Here is an 18255-nt window from a genome sequence, read left to right on the forward strand (position 1 = left end):
AGATGATTTACTTCTATCTTGTTCTATGTAAGAAATATCCATTATTTATATACTGGAAATATTGTAATTCATTTAGCTTATTTTGATATTTAATACATGTTCATGTTATTAGATTATATCATGGAATTAGTTACAGTTTAATGCCAGTTAAGGAGAAACTCAAGAATATATGTGTCATTATGATACTTTGAGTCACTATTGTTCAAAGTGAAGTCCAAGAATAATTGAGAGATGAACATAGCCTTGGAAATCTATAAGCCATTTCAGAACAAACAAAGAAATATATTAAATATTGTATACATGAAATATTATGTTACATATAAGTTTATCAACCATACTATATAAGTAATGTAAATAAAATGTATTAAAAATTTAAATGTATTGTGTAATATTTTAATTTTAATTTTTATTTAAATGTCTGAGTGTGAATATGTACATTTGAGTGCATTATATATAGAGGCCAGAAGAGGGTATTTGGTCCCAGGAAGTTTGATTCAAAAGTGGCTGTGAGCATCATGTTGTGGGTGATGGGAATCGAACTTGAGGCCTCTGCAATAGTAGCAAGCACTCTTAACCTGTGTTAGCCCCCAAAGCATATGTTCTTATACATTATGCTATTTTTATTCAAACGGTGATCAAAATACTGCCAAGTGCTCACTTGAGAATAGATATTTGGATTAATTATTCAAGTTTACATTGAAGAGTCTATTTTAATCAGCACATCACTTGAAGGAAGCATGCTATACTTTGATAGTGACTGTAATCATTTTTGTCTTGACCTTAAAATTTATATGCAAGCAATGTTCTACTAGAAGATATTTTGTTATCATGACTTTTGGTTTTATTAATGTTTCAACAGGAAAGAAAACTTTTAAATTATTTTCAAGTGATTTCTTATCCTTTTATACTTAGATTTCTGTGAATTGGCATTAAAATTTATTAAAATTCAATTAAAAGTGTAATCTCTGGTTATACCTTTAAATGTCAACTTAAACATTTTGGTTTAGTTTCAGTATAATAACACCACTCAAAATATTATTAAGATGAATTCATTAATGTTATAAATTTGTATTTATATCTAAATTTGCTCTGAAGTATATTTGCTATAGAATATAATCATAGGAATTTAAGAATGATTGAAAGAAATATTTAAAGAAATAAGAAAATGGCAGACTCTATGATTTGGATTATCCTTTCAAAGTTTTTATGCATTTTATTTCAGCATAAGGGATATTGCTGGGAATGATGGGATGAAGGGTTTTTTTTTTTCCATCCTATTTTTTAAAACTGCTGTAAAGCATGGGGAATTTGAAGCGTAAAATCAAGCTGTAGAAAAATGTTCTTTGAACTTATGAATTTCAAATCACAATTGTCAACCACACTATTAAAGACATTCAATGCAGTGGGTATTACTTTCACTTTCAAATTTATGTTAAGGTATAAGACAGGCAAAGGCTCAATGCAATAGGGATGATTTCAGGAGCAGTAACCAGTTTGCAATGGCATAGAGAATACATGAAGATATTTTGGGAACTGAGTGAAAATCTTAATTGGGTTTTCACAGTGTGATTCAAGTAAAGTTACCAAGAAAAAAAAAATCCATATCATTTGATTAAAGTCAAAACTGTTTTCTTTTCAAACTGACTTAAAAATATAAAAGCAGATGTGCTGTCAGTCCTCTCTAAAATCCAAGTGAAATCCAATTGCTGCTATTCCCTCCTCTAACTTCTATTGTTAACCTTGTAATTTAAAAAAGCTAGTCTTACAGAGGTTGAAAAGTAAGAAGCAATACGTTAAAAAAATGCTAAAACTGTTGGCTACAATAAATTGATAAATGTACATCTCATTTTAGTGGTGAATGACACCATGGTGTCTTTTAATAATATTTGTTTTTATTTTAGGTATAGGAGTGTTTTGCCTGCTTATGTGTATGTGCATCCCATGTGCTCCTACTTTCCAGGGATGCCGGAAGAGGACGCCAGTCTCCCAGAACTCGAGTTACAGACAGAGAGTTGAGAGTCATTAAGTGGGCTCTAGAGACTAAAGTCAGGTCCCCTGCAAGAACACCAAGTGTTGTGTAACAATGAGTTATCTCTCCAGTCTCTGCACAACCAAAATATAGAAAGATATCACAGACACTAACAGCTGCTTAGGCGAGAGTTACCACAACTGATTCAGTGCTGATTGATGGAGGGATCTGGGTGACCGGAACCAGATATAGCGTTGACCCAGCATCAGTTTACCCAGTATCTAATTGACCTACATGTATGCAAACTAATGACAATGAACTTGGTATTGAGTATTGTAAAATCTCATTTAGTGAAAATGTAACACAATTTTAATGTGAAATTGTACAAGATCAGATAAATCTTGTCTTTTTACCTGACGACAATTTCTTTAAACATATTTTTTTAAGACAGATTCTCACTATGTTGTCCTGGCTGGCCCAGAACTCCCTATGTAGACCAGGATAGCCTCAAAGTCACAAAAACCCATCTATATCCACAACCCAAGAGCTGAGATTAAAGAAGTTCATCATATGTAACTTAACTCTTTATGTTTTGATTATATAGGTATGTAAACTTAGGAAACAAAAATGGTAAGACAAATATATATTGCTCTGCAAATGTAATCATATAATTATTTCTCTATGTACTTATATTTGATTAAAAAAATTAGTAGCCATTTTCCAATTACTAAACCCATATTCTATCTACATATTCTCTGAGGTTTTAAAAATTATCCTTTTAGATTCAGCATTATATTCATATATTGAAATAGACTTAGTCAAAGGACAGTGCCAGTTTTCCCATAAATGATATGTTGAATGTGTGTACGAGGGAGCATTCATTTGTGTGTTTTCTTCTGTTTATTTCCTTAAAATAAAATGTAACTGTGAGGATGGAAAATGTGGTATTTTTATGAATCTTAAGAAATGTTGAAACTTCAGTGTTTCCAGCAATTGATCTCAATACATAAAATTGCTTTCTCCAGTTTTCTGGTGATGGATTTTAGCCTCCGTTTATGCCATGCAGCTAATTATATGTCTTATTTCCAAAGGAACTGAGAATGTCATTCCTCATCTTTGGATGGTGTTAATTGTTAAAAATATAATACTACATCATTTTCTGTAGTTGTCTAAAGCTTTCCACCAAAAAAAAAAATACTAATGATATAAAAATAACAGCTATATTTGTGTCTTCTCCCAAGCATTAAAAAGGTTTTTCTGAGTAGGTGCTACAACATTTGCTGACTGAAGCCGCCAACTCAAATAAGATCATCCTTTAGTATTGACACTTAAAATAAAATTCTCCCCCCAGAAAGAGTGTCATAAATGATGGATGCAGAAATAGGCACTGTCCAGATAGTTTTTTTTTGCGTGTGTGTGGAAGTGATGGTGTTATTTTCTATGTGTTCCAAGTCATCTCAGATGGTGCGTGAAAATGAGATGCCGGGAGAGGCTTTAAAAAGATGCTGAGGCCTAGCTTCAGCATAGAAACAAATCTTGAATTTCAGTGCTTAAAAGTTGGAGGAAGCTAATCTAAAGTTAAATGTTTCCTAGCCACTCTCCAAATGGGGTTTGGAACTGCTGCATTAAAAGGCAGTGTGTTCATATTTATTTTTTTTTTTGTGAGTTGAAAAGAACCCATCAAATTTAAAAAGCATGTGTATAAATATGGCCAGCACTGATTTTTATTTTCATTTGCCATTTGCCAGGGCATGTTTAATGAGTGTGCAGAGAACATGGAGGTAGCTGGGAAAAGAAATATCTGATTTGGGAAATGTAGCTGTTTCTATAAAAATGAAAGAGAACATTGTACCTTTATGGTTTCAAGTGTAAACATTTCAATGTATACATGAATGTAACATGTTACAGGAATGTCATCCAATTATTAGTTTGTTGCTAAATATAACCAACCATTTAGTATAAAAAATGTTTATTTTTTTAATGTTGTGCGTGTGTATCTTGCATGTGTGTGTATGAGCTCATTCATGACATGGTGCTTAGTTAGAGGTGAGGACAACTTCATGTGTTAGGCCATTAGAATGAAAGCCTCTTTGTTGTTCAGAGGTATATACATCAGACTAGCTACCCCAGACCTGCAGGGACTTTTCTGTCCCTGTCTACCATCTTCCTTGAGTGTTGCATTTACAGGGAGACACTATCTCTCTTGGTGACGAAGTGGGTTCTTGTTTTTTCAGACACAGCCTCTCAAGCTTGCACAGCAAGAGCTTAACATACTTGGGTGTCTCCCCAGACAAAAATGCTTTTCTGTATGTGTTCCATCAGCTCTAGCGGTAGGCACACTTCCTGGAGGGAGGTGGAGAAAAATGGGTATAGTTCTTAGGAGGCAAACAGAATAGTTGTCTTGAGAAGAGTGAACAACAAAGAGACTGAAGCAAACCATTTTCAAGGAATTTTACCTAAACTGGTTTTAACACGCTTTCTTCCTTTGAAATGGTTAAAACCACAATTTACTTGTTCTTTGAAGTGGATCTTCATCTGCAAATCATTCCTGAGTTCCAAATCCATTGCAGTAATCTCTGTCTTCATTTCCAGAAACCATCTCCCCTCTTCTTTCAATTCCTCTGCCTGTTCTTGTATATTCTACTTATCTAGAATTCATATGGTGAAGGTTATATTTCATCCATCTCCCTTAAATTATATACATTTGTTTACTATGTGGATTCCCATATGTATTTGAGTTATTGTTAAAATGTCTTATTATTGTGTTGGCTTTAACAAGAATAACATGCTTACTTGAATAATAGCTGTAATATTTAAAGGGATTAGAAAGATTAGGAGGTGTGGCCTTATTGGAGTATGTGTCTCCCTCTGTCCCTCCCTCCTCCAACTGACCCATCCTCTTCCCATCCTCACCTGTCCCCAACTAGAGCTATAGTAATAAAAATTGCATGGTATTAACATAAAAACTGACAAGATCATTAGTGGATTTGAATTGAAGACCCAGATATAAATCCATACACCTATGGACACCTGACCTCTGCTAAAAAAGCCAGAAATACACAATAGAAAAAATGAAATATCTTCAAAAAATGGTGCTGGTGTAACTGGATGTCTTCAGGTTGAAGAATGAAAAGAGATTCATTTTTATCACCCTGCACAAAACTCAAGTTCAAGTGGATCAAGACCTCAACATTAAACCAGAAATATTGAACCAGATAGGAGAGAATGTAGGGAATAGCCTTGAGAACATTGGCACAGGAGGCAATTTCCTACACAGAACACTGATGGTTCAGACACTAATGTCGACAATTAATAAATGAGATCTCATAAAACTGAGTAGCTTATGTGAGGAAAAGAAAACTGTCAATAGGACAAAATGGCAACCTACAGAATAGGAAAAGATTTTCACCAACTCCACATCTAATACAGGGTAAATCGAAAATATATAGGGAACTAAAAAATAAGGCATCAACAAACTAAATAATACAATTGAAAAATGGGGTACAGCCCTAAACAGAATTCTCAGTAGAGGAATCTTAAATGTCTTGAGAAACACTTAAGGAAATGTTCAACATCCTTAGCCATCAGGGAAATGCAAATCAAATCTACTTTGAGATTCAATCTTACACCTATCAGAATGGCTAAGATCAATAACACAAGTGACAGATCATGCAGGTTAGGATGTAGAGCAAGAGAAAAAGTCCTGCATTGTTGGTGGAGTGCAAACTTCTATAATAACTATGGAAATCAATATGATAGTTCCTCAGAAAATTGAGAATTGATCTACCTCAAGATCCAGCAATACCACTTTTGGGCTCATACTCAAAGGATGCTCAGTCATTCCACAAGGACTTTTGCTCTACTATGTTCATAGTGGCTTCATTTGTAATAGCCAGAACCTGAAAACAACCTAAATGTCCTTCAACTTAAAACTGAATAAAGAAAATGTAGTACATTCACACAATGGACTATTACTCAGCTGTAAAAAAAAAAAAAAAAAAAAAAAAAAGACAACACGAAATTTGCAGGCAAATGGTTGGGACTAGAAAAATCATCTTCAGTGAGGTAACTCAGACCCAGAAAGACAAGCATGGTATGTATTCACTTATAATGCGTACTTAAACCAATTTATTTGTCATATTTCTCAAAAAAGGTCCTCCCTCAGAGACTTATTGATGTGTCTCTTGTATTATGTAGCCCATTTTATAATGTTTCTTCTAATTAAAGAAAATACTGATAAAAATTACTGTATATAACCTTGTTTTAATTGACCTGGAGCTCTTTATAACAGTAGATGTCCATATAGTTGGAGGCGTAGCTTAATGGAGGGCTGAAAGCAGGAACTCATCTGGCAGTGATTTCTGTACATGTGTATTTAAAGGTAAGGGAAAAGTTTCTTGTATAGTATGAACTCAGCATGTTTTGAGGTATCTGTGCATGCTACAATCACTACTACTTGTAAAATGCATTTTTATAAAATATGGAGAATGTTTTTACAGTGTTTGGTAGTCTGTTTACGATTTAAAGCATTGTATTAGTGGCCTTATTCTTATGCCTGACCCTCACAGATAAACTATTCAAAATAAGCATAAGAATAATTATTCAAAGATTTGGGGTTGGAATTTTCAAGTTAGATACAAAAGACTTTGTATATTTTTCTTGGTATGTTTGGAGAATATTAAATGTGTCTTTAACTGGAGTTGAGTCATACTGTCTGAAAAACATCATGATGATCATTATTTTATCTATCTAAAAAGCAATTAGATTGTGTTTAACATATAGTTGACAGACACATGAAGGCCAGACTGGTGATATTCTATAATCTTACCCAAGTAGAACTATTTATATTCAACAGCCTTGGATACAAAAGAATATTTGCCACTCCATGTCACTGTACTCTCCTGAGAGGACTCATCTCTTGCTGCCTTGCTTTTAGTGATCTGGAGAAGCAGAATGATACTTTGCAATGTTAGGAATTCCTTTTAACAGCCCAATGTGAGTTGAAAGCTCCCATGCCTGGGTAACAGACCCAGAGCTATTTTTCATCTGAAAATATTTCATCTTTTTTTTAATATTTCATCTTATACGCAAGAAAATAAAGATCTGTTACAAAAGGCCCACACTCCCCCCAGAATATGCTAATCAAGAGTAAAGACCAAGACAAGTTATATTGCTCTGTAGCAACAAGAGCTGATGTTCAAAGATGCATTTTTTTTATGCTCCCTGCTGCTGAAAGAAAACACACATGCACACACAAACACACTGCTCCCCATTGTTCCATTCATTATCGTATTCTCCCTGAATATTGAGTGCATGGTTTCATTGACTTTATGTTTTGTCAGCCGAAGGTACCATAATATATTAATACGCACTTCTGCAAAAGTTAGAGACATCACTGCAGTGGTACAATAGTTTTGAAGTGACAATTTAGAAGAGAATTAATATAATTTCCTTTTTTACATTTATAAAGTTATAAAACATCTTTACGAAGTTGGATTTTAGGTGATTGAACATTCATAAAAGACAAAAGTTCTATCAAATAGTCAGGAATAGAGTCTTTACTTTCAGTCAGATGAACTTTTGTATTATTTAAATCAATGGAGTTAATATTTCAGTGTGTTAGATAAAATAATAATGATTTATTCCGGACTTAAAATACATGTTTATGAATTTAATTATAAGAACTTATTATTTTACCTAGGTTACTAACTTCTATTTAACCATGTTTTTAGTTTCTAGACTAATCATTCTAAATGTTTAAAATTATATTTGTTTTTACTTATTTGGAGTGTCCACAACATTGTGTGCATTTGGAAGTTAGAAGAAAACTTTGGAACTTCTGGGCATTGTTCTGCTTCCATCAAGTAGGGACAGGGGTTCAAATATAGGTCCTCAAACTTGGTGGCAAGTTCACTGGTCCATTGCTGAGCCTTAGCCTTTTTTTGGAGGGAGGGGGTCGAGACAGGGTTTCTCTGTGTAGCTTTGGAGCCTTTCCTGAAACTCACTCTGTAGCTCAGGTTGGCCTTGAACTCATAGATATCCATCTGGCTCTCCATCCAGGATGCTGGGATTAAAGGCGTGCGCCACCAACGCATGGCACTGAGCCTTAGTCTTTAATAAATATATTATTGTTAAATATGATATATTTCTTTTTTAGGATACACATATGTTATCAAAACAAATAATGTAATGAAATCTTTTAAATTGAATTATTTGTGCAATCTAATTCTCCAGTTGATGCATAGAAACTAAACTATTTGCTTGTACATTTGGTAGTGCTATTACGATTTATTATAAATTACAAATAAAGACTTTGAATTGTATTAGTCCTTTTCATCACTATATTATCATTGTCATCTGTGTTCCAACAATATTTCTCCTTCCATTTTTAATTTTAGTTTTGAAACTCTAGCAATAACTCAGCTTTATTTGATAAGTTAAATATGTTATTATATAAAATAAAATAACGAAGATGAGGTCAATATGAGCAACATTCCAAAATGAAATCCTTGAATCCTTTTGGTGCTACTGCAAAACATATGACTTATTAATCAATAAATGTATGACAAATGGTAATTTGAAGATAATTTAGAAGTATTAAAATATCTTAACTGCTATATAGATCAGGTGACTACCTCAAGGACGTAGGTCCATGTTGTTTTCTATCTGTTGACCAACTCCTTCCAAAATATTAAAAATTCCTTTTTTGTAAGAGTGAAGGAAGATGATGCTGTAGTCCAGAGCATCATTTGATGGAGATGAAGCACAGTGTGAGTTTCTAGGTTTTTGTCCAGAACTAAGACTTTTGATCATCTTCCTTTGCTCCTCAGTCTCACTCTAGGTGATAGGATAATTTCTGTTTTATTTTTAACTTTTTTTTGTTTGTTTGTTTTCGAGACAGGGTTTCTCTGTGTAGCTGTGTAGATTTGCGCCTTTGCTGGATCTTGCTCTGTAGACCAGGCTGGCCTCAAACTCACAGAGATCCACCTGTCTCTGTTTCACGAGTGCTGGGATTAAAGGTGTATGCCACCACCGCCCGGCTTTATTTATCATTTGTGTGAGTGTGTATGTGTGTGACACAGAGTGTGTTTGAACATCACAGGACAATCTTATGGGGTAGATTCTTTACTTGCATTTTCAAATGGGTTCTTGTGACTGACGTCAGTCTTCAGGCTTGTGCAGTAAATGTCCTTACCAGCTGGCCATTTCATAAGCCTAAGGCAGGAAACATTGATGTCTGCTTTACTATAATGACTTTTTACTGATGCTTCCTTCTTTTCTTCCTTCCTTCCTTCCTTCCTTCCTTCCTTCCTTCCTTCCTTCCTTCTTTCCTTTCTTTCCCTTTCTCCATTTCTCTTTATTTTGTTGTGCTGGAGAGTGAACTCAATGTTTCATGTATAAGGAACAACCCTCTACAAACAAATTTCTATCCCAAATCTTTTTGTGGATTAATTTAATTAATTAAATGACTTTTCTTCTTAATTTAATTGAGAAGTAAAATGTATCTAGAAAGTGTGCACATCATAGGGAAAGTTGTGTGCAGTTTTGTGAGCTACATGTAACCTGGAGCATGTTCTTCACAGTGGACTAGCCATACTTCACAGTGTACTGCAATCACTACTTCCTAGGGTGACATACTAATTAACAGGAGGTTAAAAAGATTGCATGCACAAAATTCTTTGCAACAAGCAGCATAAATAATATCTGAAGGAAGTTAAATGTAAGTGCACTTTACTGAATAATAGATCCAAAATTAGTTTGTGCCACAACAGCTGTGTTTGTTTCTGGAGAAGCAAGTCAAATGTCCAAGGCAAAGCGAGTATTTTTGTTCAAGAAAGAGTAAGATTCCCTCCCCATCCCTTCACATCTCCAGAACAGGTTATTTGGTTATAAGAATATGTTCATACTTTTGCAATATTAGATATGGTCTTGGTAGATCAGGAACTGTCAAAACTGTCTAAACACTGCTAAGAGAAGAACAATGGTTGGATATTACCAAGATTTCAAAAGTTCCAAGATATCTGAGGATGAAAAGTTATGACGTAGTGAAGGGAGAAAGATGCTTACATGTTATTGGAAAAACAGTAGAATATCACCAGGAAGTGCATAAAAGTAAGAGGGAAAGAGTATGGGAAGGAGGGAGAAAGGGGTGGGGAAGGAGAGAGAAAAGGTTTCTGAATGAGGGAGGCAGGGGTGGGGAAGAAGAGGAGGCAAGGAAGAAGAAATAACAACAGGAGAGAGAAAAAGAGAACAAGTGAACTAAAGAAGTTAATTATGCAAGAATACATAATGTTCTAAAAATGAAAATAAGTAACACATACGTTACACTCAATTAAAATGTCAAAAAGAAATAAATAAGTTCCTTCCTTACAATAATTCTTCAACATGTTGGGAAAATCTGGCTTTAAAGCAGTTTGTCTGGTTATTGTAGAAGCTACTGGGTTCTGTAGTATCAGTGGACTGTCCTTGTGTGAACTAGGTAAGGAGATTTTACTATTTGGGATTTTTAATGGTTCTCTTATTTTATGTTTATGAATGTTTTGTCTGTATGTAAGTATGTGTATTATGTCCTTACACATTGCTCCCAGGGGCCAAAAAAGGATCTTTGATCCCCTGAAACAGAATTTACTAACAGAGTGAGTCACCATGTAAGTGCTGAAAACTTATCTCAGGTCCTCTGTAAGAGCAGCTGGTGTTCTTAATAGCTGAACCATCACTCCACTACCAGCTTTCCCCATTATTATATCCACATTTCTCGGTGCTTTTCGGTGTGTTTTCTGATCAGTAGGGAGGATATTTACCACTTTGCTGAAGGTATGGATTCTCTTTCCCACAATCAAGGTCCAGGGCTGAAAAAGACACCACCCTTTCCTACCATCCTCTTCATCCATTGCATCTCCCTGAGTTTACATTTGTGATTTTCAAAATATTTCCTTGTCACCATGATGGCGTGACATGGCTTTAAGGAGGGGAGGTGAACACAACAAAGCTTATTTTGTTCACTGATATTGTACAATATCTATAGTATTCTTGATATAGTATTGTACATCCCAGAAATTTGCTTCCACATGTTTGGACTATGAGAATACTAAACAGCAAAGGGTGGCACTCCTCTGATATCCTATTGTTTGGAAAGCAGGGGAAAGAGGATCAAGAGTTGAAGGCTAGCCATTTTTACATTGTATGTTTTGAAACTAGTGTATGCTCCCAATAGCCTGTCTTACAAAAACAAAACAAACAAACAAACATTAAAAAAAACATTCTAGTGGAAATGAAGCTTGTTGAAAGATGTATTCAATTCACAAAATTTTATAATTAAAGACTTTTGTATGACTATCAAGTCCCCTTTTTAAACTCTTATTCTTGTTATGGCTAATGAATCCTTTGTCCATGTCACTTTTTAAAGATCAATTTATTTTATTTGCATCTCTGTGTGCCTGAGTGTACACACACACACACACACACACACACACACACACGCACAAACACGTGTACCATGTGAATGCCTGACACCTGAAGAGGTCAGATATAAAAGAGAATTAACTTCCCTGGACTTAAAGTATGTTCTAAGATGCCTTGCAGCTGCTGGGGACCAAACCCCTGGATCCTACAAGAACCATTGTTATCAATGAGCCACCTCTCCAGGACAGGTTCTTGTAACACAAAATGCTAAATGGTCTTATTAATAAAAAAAATAAAAATAATAAAATAAAAAAAGAACTCAGAGCCCGATATTGAGGTGATCAGAGGGATAAAACAAGCCAGCAGCAAATTCTTAAAGCTAGGAAATCCTCATCCCAAGAGAGCAACTTCCTGTATACTCACACCTATATACATTTCTGTGTCCTGCTGTCTTACTTCCTCTCTCTGTCCAGTTCTATTACTTCCTGTCTGTCTGTATAGACCTCCAGACCTCTGTGGTTAACTAGTGCTGCAATTAAAGGCCTGTGCCACCATGCCTGGCTCTGTTCCTAGTGTGGCCTTGAACTCAGAGATCCAGATGAATCTCTGCCTCCTGAATGCTAGGATTAAAGGTGTGTGCTATCACTACCTGACCTCTATATTTAATATAGTGTTTGACTTTTTCCTTTGATCCCCAGGCAAGCTTTAGAGCACAAATAAAATCTCACTACAGGTTCTTCCTCATTTAGTACTATCTTTATTCATTTGTTTCAAATTTACATGTTTCTGTTAACATTTGAGGTTTGGATTTTGTTTTCAATTGTAAAAGAGATCCAGCACCATTGTACAACTAACAATGTGTATTTTCAGCTGATTAAATGTTGCAGATATTAAGTAATGTGCTTAGTAATGTTTTAATACATTATGAATTTTAAAATCACTTTTAAAATGTTATTATTAGTTAGAAAATCTAAATTTTGTTTGCTTTCTTTGTTTCAGTGTATAGTGTGGCCAAAACATTAAGTGATCTAAAATCCATGGTCATGCATAGTAAATAGTTGAAGATTAAAATCCTTAATCCTTTATTTGATTGGTGTTACTCTAAATTAACAGTTCTTAGTGGATTGCAATATTTATATTTTTAGTGTGTGAGATTACTGGGATATGGTCATTATTTGGTTTCACATTGTTTTCTTCTTTTTGACCCTTAAATATGCCAAATTCAACAATATTTGTATCTGTGTCTGCTCTTTATATTGATTGTTAGAACTCTAATGGGTTCAAAATCATTATAGAAATCCAGCCAAACTCTTACCTTTAGCTTGGCAATTTTGTGCTGGCTTTATATATTTTAAAGCATTTTGATACTCACAGTAATCCTATTAGTGCCACAGTGCGGTTACCATCCTTGTTTGGTGGGTGGGAGAATCAGGGCCCCAGCCTGCTGACTTGGCTAAGGACACCCAAACATCAGGAAGCATAGTGAGGACTCAAATCAGAAAACCAAACCCCTGTGTTTCTGATGAGCACTTAAGTCGAATAAACTCCTATTCAAGTAAGTGACATAATGCATTGTGTCTTTTTCAGTGCTGTTAGTTTTGAGATAGAAAAATAACTTAAAAAAAAAGAAAAAACAAAACCTCAACATAGATAAATCTTTGGTCTGAAAATCTGAAGCAGACATAAAGTACTGGTGATTGTGATTTGTATGTCTGCCATCAGTTTATTTACACAGCTAGATTTGTGTTACTGTGAATGAACAGTACAAACAGTTTCATTCAAAACCACTCTGCGCTGTCTATTGTAATTGTGCTATTAACACAGACTAGAGACTATGAATTACTTGTTTACAAGGAGACCGGGATCCTGCTGTGAATTATAGGCATATTAGCACAAAAGCCATTAATTCCAAACACTCTTTTAAGATGAAAAGTACCAATAAAATTTTAAGGAAGTGTCTGTTTCATAATTAAAAGCAGGTCCTGTATATATCTCATTTGAAATATGATGTGACATTATGCTCTAAGGTAGAAACTATCTGCACACAGTAATGTATCATGAGTCTTGATTGTATGTCAGAAATAATTAATAGTCATCTAGGAAAAAGTGTGTTATGTTTACATTTATCAGAGTACAATTATATTATCAATAACAACATTTCAATTAAAAGATGTCTTGCTATGGTTAGGCATTACTTAAAGTATCTGTTCTTTAAAACAAATGCCACTTAAACACATAATGAAACAACTAATTAAACTAGAAATATACTAATGAAGATGTCTGTTTCTCACAATTAACTCAATTAGACAAGGAGACACACGTGTGTGGAGACTTTTGTTGATGTGAGCATACATGCTATACGTGGGAGGAACAAAATATTAAAAACAGTATTTATGTTTTTATGCTAGCATAAGCACATTTCTGGGAAACAAATAAAAGAGCAAGTAGAGATAAGTAATATAAAACAATGTTCTAAAGAACAAAATATGAAATACGAGCTTCTGCTTACTTTCAAGGGTGGTGTGAAGGTGACCCATTTTCTGTGCTTTCTATACTATAGGGATTGCTTTCCTGTATGAAAGAAGAAACCCACTTCTCTGAGGTTTTTTATTTCCTTCACATTCTATAGTAAGCACTTGAAATTAAATTTGAAAGTATAATATCAATGCAGACAGTAAACATAAGAACTTCAGTAGCTTGCTCTCATTGTTCAGAACAGAGGCTTTCCAAAGAATTCGTTCTTAAGAATTCATTGCTCTCATACTTACTTCCTATACTGATCTCCTAAATATTACCTAATTTGCATGATAATTTGTACATTACACATTCATTTTTGTCCAACAGTCAGAAAATGAGTAATTTTGGTGTAAAATTGTGATGTGTTAATGAGCAGTAATTCTAGCAACTGCTGGGTACAAGAATTGTACTAAGTTGAGTATTGTCTCTAAACACAGGTTAGCTGAAGGGCTTTTCTAACACTTTCATTATAAACATATTAAAGAAGGTATCATTCTTACTCTCTCCTTATTTCCCAGTAGGCTTAATGAGACTCCCCAGAAACCTCCAAAAGCTCATAGTTCTTTTACTTTAATATGGAAAAAAGAGAGAAACAATCCAAAAATAAATCGTCTGCTGATACTGTAGCTGCTTTTAGAAAATGTATACTGTGGGATACCTGAATACAAAAATTGATTTCAAACTATTTTATTTTTAAGCATATGAGATGATTATTAACTTTAAAAGCAAGGCTATGAAAAGAAATGCTAAATTTGTCATTGACTGAGGTCCAGAACAGTGAATGCAGCTCTTAACATTTTGTTGCATTTGAAAAATAATTTCTCTGGTGTCAATGTTATCCAATGAGTTCAGAGAATCCAAGGGTTTTTGTTTATGTGTATCTGCAACTTTTGTTGCTAAAACTGGCCCTTGATATTATTAAATGCACAGGTATATGACTTCTGAGACTTCAAAAACATTGGTTTATCTCCAACTGCTCCTCCATGACCATTTTTACTCTATCATTGCTGATTATCATCATGGAGGGAGTTATGGTAGCACACAAGCAGATATGGTTCTGGAGAAGGAGCTGCTACATATTGGTATACAGACATCAGGAGGTAGACTAAGGGTCTCATTGAACAAAGCTTGAGCAAAAGCGATCCCAAAGCCCACACCCACAGTAACACAGTTCCTCCAACAAGGCCACAACTCCTAATAATGCCACTCCTTTTGGGAGCCATATTCTTTCAAACCATGACACTTTCCTCATCAATTTTCCTGTCTTTCTACCTTGTCTATTGTTTCCAGTTGAATAGACAATCTGTAAAATCTCTGAAACAGTGATTTTTCTAACTACTACATTTTGAGACTTCTCTTTGACTGGACTCTTGGAGCTCGGCCTGGTGCTTGGCTGTGGATCTTTGCATCTACTTCCATCAGTTACTGGATGAAGGTTCTATGATGATAGTTAGGGTATTCACCAATCTGATTACTGGGGTAGGCCAGTTCAGACACCTTCTCCATTATTGCTAGTAGTCTAAGCTGGGGTCATCCTTGTGTATTCCTGGGAACTTCTATAGCACCAAGTTTCTCCCTATCCCCATGATATCTCCCTCTATCAAGATATCTCTTTCATTGCTCTCCCACTCTGGCCCTGTTCCAGCTCAACCATCTTGTTCCTGTATGTCCTCATCCCCATCCTCTGCCTTTGATTGCCCCCCCCCAACTCATACTCAGTTTACTCAGGAGATCTCATCTATTTTCCTTTCCCAGGGAAATTTGTGTGTCCCTCTTACAAGGATTCTATGAGCAAGAGGCATCAAGATCACGATGGGGAAGCCTACAGAGACAATTGAACTAAGCTAGTGGGAACTCATGAACTTTAGACCAACAGCTGTGGAGCCTGGATGGGACTGGATTAGGCCCTCTGCATAAGCTAGACAGTTGTGTAGCTTGGTCTGTTTAAGGGGCCCCCTGGCAGTTGGATCAGGATCTATCCCTGGTGCACGAGCTGGCTTTTTGGAGTCCACTACCAATGATGGAAGACCTTGCACAGTTTTGATGCAGGTTGAGGGCCTTGGACCTGTCACAATTGAATTACCAGGTTTTGGTGATTCCCCATGAAAGGCCTTACCTTTTCAGAGGAGGGGATGGAGGTGGGTTGGGAGGAAGCCTGGGGGGGGGGCACAGGAGGAAGGATGACAAGGGGATCTGTGGTTGGTATGTAAAATGAATAATTTTTTAATAAAGAAAAGGAAAGGAAGTATTACTTTACTATTAAGATGATACCTGCCTCACTTTCGACTTTTGACAACTTTGGATTTGGGCTCCATTGTGTGTGAGACAGAAGTGCTGTGGGATGTCTTTCTGTATGCTGCGAATACATGTTGCTCTGGTTGGCTGATGAATAGAGCTGCATTGGCCTATGGCAAGGCATCTTAGAGGCAGGAAGGAAATCTAAGGAGAGAGGAGAATAAAAGGAGAGTAGGGCAGACGCTGCAAGCTGCCAGTATGAGAAGAAAGATGTGAAAATACCAGTAAGCCACAGCCATGTGGCAATTCATAGATTAATAGAAATGGGCTGAGTTAAGTTATAAGAGCCAGCTAGTGAGAAACCTGAGCCATTAGGCCATACAGTTTGAAAATAATATAAGCCTCTGTGTATTTATTTAGGTCTGAGCAGCTGCAGGACCAGGCAGGCACAGGAAAACTTCCAGCTACACACAAAGGAGAAGGAGACACAAGATTAATGAAGAGAAGAGAAAGCTCTGACTACAGTGTCCTTCCAGGATGCAGACTTTGCTTTTCCAAATGTAACACACTTACACAGCTTCTAAACCAAACAAAATATGAAATGGAAACTTACAAAGTTTCCCCCAACTCATAATTGTTCATTTTTCCATAAAACCAGAATTTATTGAATACTGATTGTATTCAGGTTCAGAATTTGGGGGACAAAATCATCTACAAGTTTTCAGATATCAACATGGGCATAGAATCTTGTTTTATACTAAAGTAAAATAGGATATTTTAAATAAAAACCACTGTTTCTTGCATTAGGTCAATTGGAAGTGTATTATAAATAACATTTAAGGGAAAGACTCCAATGCTATTGATCTTGTGTTCAAAGAGTCCAATATTGAGAGCAACGTCTCCCTCTTATAAATTGTCTTTCAAGTACGAAGGACATTTGGTAAGTCATTCTGATTGTGTACACTGTGGCAGCTGAGTCTGCTTCTGCCATTCAAGCAATGACTGTTAAACTTTAATCAAATGCATAGATCCATTAATTTTATTGTGTTGCTTAACAATATTCTTCAAGTAAGTCATTCCATCTTTAAGCCAAAAGGCATTTCTAAAAATGAAAGTTTAACAGTCTCTTCATTATATTGAGTTTAGTTTAATGTGGCCAAGTTGGGGCTGATGTCTTTGTGGAGGTTTTATCCATCCCCCTTTCCTTCCTCAGTCAAAGGCACACATAAACTATGCAATGAACACTTTTAATTCTTCTGCCTGATCTCTTATTTTACCACTGTTAGGCTGTGGTCCAAGCTAATTGTTCCCCACTCTTTGTTAAGGAAAGCATTTTTCACAGAACTTCATTTTGCTGGATAATAAGTTTTTATGTGGTTCATATAAAAAGCACAAATAATGACGTGCTTCACTTTAAAACAGGCTCCATTTATTGCCTTATAATATGTTGAGTAATTTTTCTTCAATGACCCATCTATGCTTGTGGGTATAACAAATATGCTGCACATTTTATTTTCCAAAGCGATGCCTGAATGGTGGCATATTCTTGCTTAGTTCTGTGTAGAGATCATCTGCTAATGAAGCTTGAAATTTATTGGCCTATTCACATGTAGATAATATGGTTTTGCAAAAGGTCTTTGAGAAGTCAGCTCAGACACCTATCATTTCTCATATAAAACCGACTTAAATATATCTACCTGTTTGAAGTGTCAATTCTTTATCATAATGAAATTATTTCTTCCATGACTGTAAAACTGACCTGTCCAAATTATTGTTTAACTCCCCAAACATCTGAATAGTCATGCCAACTCTACCTCAAGCAGGGTGGCTAGAGACAGCTTTCATGTGAATTTTAACCTATTATTTGGTATTGCAAAACATCAGCAAATGTGATTTGAATTGGTCAAAAGAAAATACAGGAGGCTGAAGAGATGGATCAGCAGTTAAGAGCAGTTACTGCCTTGCCAAATGCTCTAAGTCAGTTTCCTAGCACACACGTAGAAGCTCACAGCCATATATAACTCCACTTCCTGGGATCCAGTACCCTCACTGGCCTCTATGGGCTAGTGCACATACATTGTGCACATGATTCATGCAAGTAAATACAAATATCAATAAATAATAAAAATAAG

General features: G+C 35.5%; 1 protein-coding gene across 1 annotated transcript in view; it reads right to left on the reverse strand.

Moving 5' to 3' along the window:
- Cdh12 (cadherin 12) overlaps window positions 1–18255 on the reverse strand; it is a 263403-nt gene that overhangs the window by 182139 nt on the left and 63009 nt on the right. The window lies entirely within an intron of this gene.

Source organism: Peromyscus eremicus, chromosome 11 (assembly GCF_949786415.1).
Source record: "Peromyscus eremicus chromosome 11, PerEre_H2_v1, whole genome shotgun sequence".
In the NCBI taxonomy this organism is placed as follows: Eukaryota; Metazoa; Chordata; class Mammalia; order Rodentia; family Cricetidae; genus Peromyscus; species Peromyscus eremicus.